Source organism: Olea europaea, chromosome 14 (genome assembly GCF_002742605.1).
Source record: "Olea europaea var. sylvestris chromosome 14, O_europaea_v1, whole genome shotgun sequence".
NCBI classification, from domain to species: domain Eukaryota; kingdom Viridiplantae; phylum Streptophyta; class Magnoliopsida; order Lamiales; family Oleaceae; genus Olea; species Olea europaea.
The window spans coordinates 14,288,491-14,294,395 of record NC_036250.1 but is presented as its reverse complement, the minus strand read 5'-3'; positions in this window follow the sequence as shown (position 1 = coordinate 14,294,395).

Here is a 5,905-nt window from a genome sequence, read left to right as displayed (position 1 = left end):
ATAGCACGTGCAACCCGCTAGCATTCCTTTAAAAGAATGAAACCCTCATTTGCTATTCATCTGTGTAACCTTGTTTTCACACTACAAGTGGTGAATTACTATTCATTAGCTCGTTCAGATGTGCCCTATAACTTAATTGGTTTGGATTTGATTATTTTACGTGTAAGAAGTCATGCCATCTGATGTGAATTGTGGCTGTTTGTCAGATGTCAGTGATATTTCCAACTTTGTCGAATGTGGGCCAACATTCATTATTTGTCTAAAAATTTGACTTAAATGTTATTTTTGGTTGTGTTGGAAGAAGAGCAAAAGCTGTATCTTTCATATGTGCACTATACCTATGTGTTGGAAAAGAAGCAAGCGCAAAAAACATCTTTCATATAATAATAAAATATTAAATAAGTACAAAGCAGAGATAAGAATTAGGGCTTCCTTACATGTTAACTTCTCTCTTTTGTCGAAATCCTCATTCATTCCAATACATTGAGACCTTAAAATCCTCTATTATCTAAAAGTCCCTTCTTTTTCAAATAGATTCGCATGTAACTTCCATTTTTCCAAACAATTATTGTGAAAATAGATTGTTTTGTTGAAAGATCGTCGACTTAGAAAGTTGGCTTTACCATTAAGGATCTTTGAAGGATTAATTGATCAGGATTCTTTAGTTTGTTAAGTGGATTCTTGCTTAATTAACAAGTGGACTTGGAAAAGATAAGCGATTTCTTCAATACTGAGGATGAAGGATGTTGTAATGTAATACGACACTATTGTTCATTGTCACATACATAGAAAAATTTCCATTTTTACATCAGTCGCGAGGTTTCAAAGATTCGTTTTACCTCTACACTCTCTCTGCAATTTTTTATTTTTATTATAATTTCTTTGTTATTTAGATTAATACTACTTGTAGGTATGTTTTATTGATTTTTTTCTTATCCTTTTTTTTCCATCAAAAGCTGTAGAAGAGATTTGTGCAGAAGTGACGACGAAAATCAACGTTCTTGCTAAAAATTAGAGGTCCGTTCTGGGGAGTTTCCTTTGTCTGGTTTGTGTAAATATATATTGATCAACAATCTCTGCTTTACATTCTACATCCCTATTTTCCTCCTATTTTTTCGTAACCATATAAGTTTTATGCTGCATATTAATAATTTGATGAAAGATTTTAAAATTTTTCAAATTGTGCAAGATTGTATTTTAATGTGTTTTTGATGATTCGAAAAGCCTTTGTTAGGTTTCGTAAGGTTTAACTATTTCCAGATTATTCTTGTCATTAAATTCTAAATCAATTAATTACTTTTTAATCTAAGTGACATAGACATAATGTGCTCGACAATTTAGTCTTTGGATAATCCATAATTGCAAAAAAATCTCTCTTACAAACATTGGATGAAATTATTGAATCATACTTGAAATCGAAAAAGGCTCGCGAAGGTTATGAAACTGACAATCAGACCAATGTATCTACCTTGGAAAAAAACATGAATGGAAATCATCTACATTACTTTTGTAGTAGGTGGCAATCAAGTGAGAATGCATGTGTGCGGTTCCTTAATGAAAATTTCTTAGCTACAACTCTACCAACAATAACTTGATACTTTTGAGATTAAGAGGTTGAGAGGGTGCTCTAAGCTTTTTTTTGTCTTTCTTCTTTATCCTTTAGAATGTAAACATTGTGATCTGCCGCTGTATCTTCCTTGTACATTTACTGTCAATATGTATGAACTTTTGTACTTTTGTTAAAGAACACTGCCGCAATCTATTAAATTTTACTCTTTCTTTAGCTTTCAATTTTACACACTTCTAATAGGTAAATAAAGCAAACACAATAATTATATTCATATTATTATTTATTGTAATGTAAAAAAAAAAGGTTCTATTTATAGCTTTATTTCATTGCATTTAGCCAATAATATAGTATTCCAACCATATAAACTAAAAAATTCAAAACACGATCTACTTAGAAAAAACTTCTCGATATTACACAACTTTATTTTCTTTGAATTGTTAAATTCATATAACATTAAACACACTAACAACACTGCTAGCCACTACCACACAAACACCACCACCACCACCACCACACAAAACACCACTTCGCCAACACATGTAGTAGATCTGCTTTACCACCATCAACACCACACAAACACCACTTTGCACCGCAATCCATCGTCCCACCCCACCACCAGACCCACTACAATCACCACAACCATCAAATTTGACACTGCCAACCACCACCACAACACTGCCACCACACAAATACCATCACAACTTTGTCGAAAATTGCCACCAACATATGGGAGAAATGTAGAGAGAAAGAGGTTCTGCAAGGCGTGCGTTACGCCGATCGTGAGTATCGATCACACGGCGCCACTAGAAGATGACCGCTGCTGGTCACATGGCGTCATCGACATAGAGAGGGTGGGTGGTAGAGAGAGACCGACAACGTTATAGAGTGTGGGTGTTAGAGAGAGAAAGGTGAGACAGTGAATGAATCAATTAGGTTTGGTAAATTAATTTAATTTTATGATAATATTAATAATATTTAAAAAATAATTTCATCTGATTTTTGAAATATCAAACTTCCAATATGATTTTAAAATGTTGAATATTTAAAATATGATTTGGTGTAATTTCCACTTGTATTAATTTCAATTAATGTGTCATTATGTCATTCTTTTGGTCTAGCATTTGAATAATTGGCACAAGTGTATTAGATTTCTTAGTATTTCGAGCATCCAACACATGCTATTGATATGCTAAGAACATCTCGTATATGCTATAGAAGTTACTTGATTTGTATGATGGTCTGAATAAGCCAAGCTACATAACAAAATATCATTTCTTAGCAGTGCACCAGACATTAGCATCTCCTACATCACTTCGTGTGTTATATGTTGGAAAGACAAATCATAAAATTAATAGATTAAAATAGTACAACACATATGAATTAGCTTATTGTAATATTTTGACACTTTACCCTTCTTTCTTTCCACCTATTCTTTACCAGCTCACCTCACACCTTCCATCATCACTAACAGCTTCACTAGTCGCCCAAATGTGGTTAAAATTGTCATTAATTTTAGGCAGAATGATGCTTTGTCTAGTAATTTTGTTGCACAACTGATTGGACTTTATTTCTATATGCACATAGAGTTGTAGGCACATTAAAAGATATAGTTGGCAGTTTTAAGATGATGTCTGTTTGTGTTCACGTTTCAGATTAATATTTTGCTAACATGTTCTATAAATATTAAAACTGCACTATAATGTTCTGGAGATATAAATTGATTGGGAATAGTCCTAGAGCATTTTATTTCGTAATAAATATTAAAAAATATAAAAAATAAATTGGGTAACCTGTACATGTCTTAATTTTTTTAATCAAAGAGACACCAATTATCTCTCACTCAGAAACAAAAGTCAATATATGTATTTTATAAAAATGAAATGTTTTAATCTTATTTTACAGTGAAGATTTTCAGTCTGTTCCAGCTAAATCATAGTTGCTCATCCCAATTTCAAAAGTTCCATCAGATTTTCTTACAAGAAACACTTGCCAGTATTTTTTTATTAAAAGAAATTACTTCTACAAAATATGATGCAAAACAGGCCAAAATCGTTCACAAAATTGTTTCCGCTCAACTTCCTAGTGCAAGCACTTTTGTGAAGTTGCATTGATAATTGACAAGTTCATCTGGATGTTGGTTTGCAGATTCCAGCTTTGCAATCAAATGTGGCGATAGACAAATCAGGTCTTCAGATCAGATTGTATATGAGATGGATAATGAGACTCTTGGTCCGGCAACACATTACACGACCAGTACAAACAGATAGGGAGTTAGTAATGTTGGTTTGCCTTCTAATAGCATCAACCCACAATATAAAAGCTTCTCTTCATCCCAATTCACTGCTACTTTGGACTTAGAGTTGTTTCAAACTGCACAAATTTCTGCTGGATCTTCTTAAACGATGCTATAGAAAATTATAAATGATTAAAATACAATAAATAATGATTATATACACACCATCTTTATATATATATATATATATATATATATCCAGGTCTGTGAAAAAAAAGAGTTCTTATTAAAACTATTGCATTTATATTTTTCATTGTACTTAAACTACACATTGGTTTAGTATCATCAATTGATATGATCAAGGTGGGTGTATATGATGGAATAGTTATGTATGATGCACCTTCAAGCCTCATCTTTGTCTAAAACACCAGTTCACCTTTCATCATGTAGTACTTGATGGGGTGTTTGATATTTGATATGGGCGATATAGTATGTACTTTTCAAGGCAATACTTGTGATGGTTACCTTTTATTTTTGTTCAAAGAACACTCATGCCTCAAAATCAATGTCCACATGTTCTATTCCGAATTTTTCTCTAGTTCAAATTTCAATAGCAATGCTTGCCATGACTTTTCGTATTTAAATTTAGAATTTCAAGTATCTTGTATACTTTCCTTTTGAAGTATACTCCGAAAATTAATGTATCTTGGTTCTTCTTCATGTATTATTGAACCAAATTGTGACTTTGTGGGGTCCAGGGGAAGCTGGAGTTCAAAGACTTCAACATAGTAAAAGAGGTTGAGGGGACCCCTTTGAGAGATGTTGTGAAGGAATTGAAAGTTCAAGTGTCTGAAAACTACCTTGAAATCCATTTCTTCTGGGCTGGAAAAGGGACTTGTTGTTTTCCTACTCAAGGTACATATGGCCTTCAATTTTGGCAATTAGTACCAGCCTAGGTAAATATAAATTCAAGATATTTAACAGCTCACAAAAATTATCAACTCTGATTTCTATTATCTAGATGCCAATATTGATCAATAAGCTTTTCCACAGATTTCATTCCCACTATTAGAAACAGTCCTCCAAGTAGGAAGAAGAATAGGACTGGTCTGATTGTGGGGATTGTAGTTGTAGTTGGAGCTGTAAGTTTTCTTTCTGTATTTGCAACATATTATTTGGCTTAGAGAAGAAACAAGAAGAAGAGCTATGAGGATGAAGATAAGAAAGGAAAAGTATTGTGGCTTAAGTATCCTTTCCAGTTCAGGAGGAGTTGTTGCTTCTATGCTTTTTGTATAACTTTATGTGATAAATTGCTTCCTAAATGTTCCACAATGAGAGATAGGATACTGCATATTTAATTAATACCAAACTTATAATGCCTATCCTCGTATGAAACAATATTATATGAGGTAAGGAATGAATGAGGTAGGGGTTGGATGAATAATCACTACCCTTTGGAAGTGAACAGATATTTCTCTATGAATTTATAGATTTCTTGGGGATGGATGGCAGACCATACACTTTTAGTTATGTGGAGCTCAGAGCTGCAACAGATGACTTCAATCCAGCTAATAAGCTTGGAGAGGGAGGATTTGGACCTGTGTACAGGTAAACCCTATTCTGAAAATTTTTTGAATCAAAGATTATAGAAATGGTGGAACAATTAAAAATTAGGCTTTATTTATAAACTAACACATGAAATGTGTGAATAATTAAGACAAAATAAAGGTGGTAACAAGTCCTTGTAAGTTTCAGTAGTTCACATTATTGCTATAATTTGATGTTTAGCCCACAATACCTTCATTTTTTCTCCTTTACCTTTTGTATATTTGTATATCCCCAACCTGATATTGTATCAGAAGGAATGTGTGCACAACTGTTTCAGATCGTATCAATTCCTATTTGGTTTTGTTCTTGTAACTTCTAAGTTTAATACACCTGAACTTTTTTGTTGTGACCAACAAGTAACTCTTGAGGATGGAAGAGTTGTTGCTGTTAAACAGTTGTCTATTGCATCCCATCAAGGAAAGAGTCAATTTGTTGCGGAGATTGCCACCATATCAGTTGTGCAGCACTGTAGCCTTGTGAAATTGTATGGATGC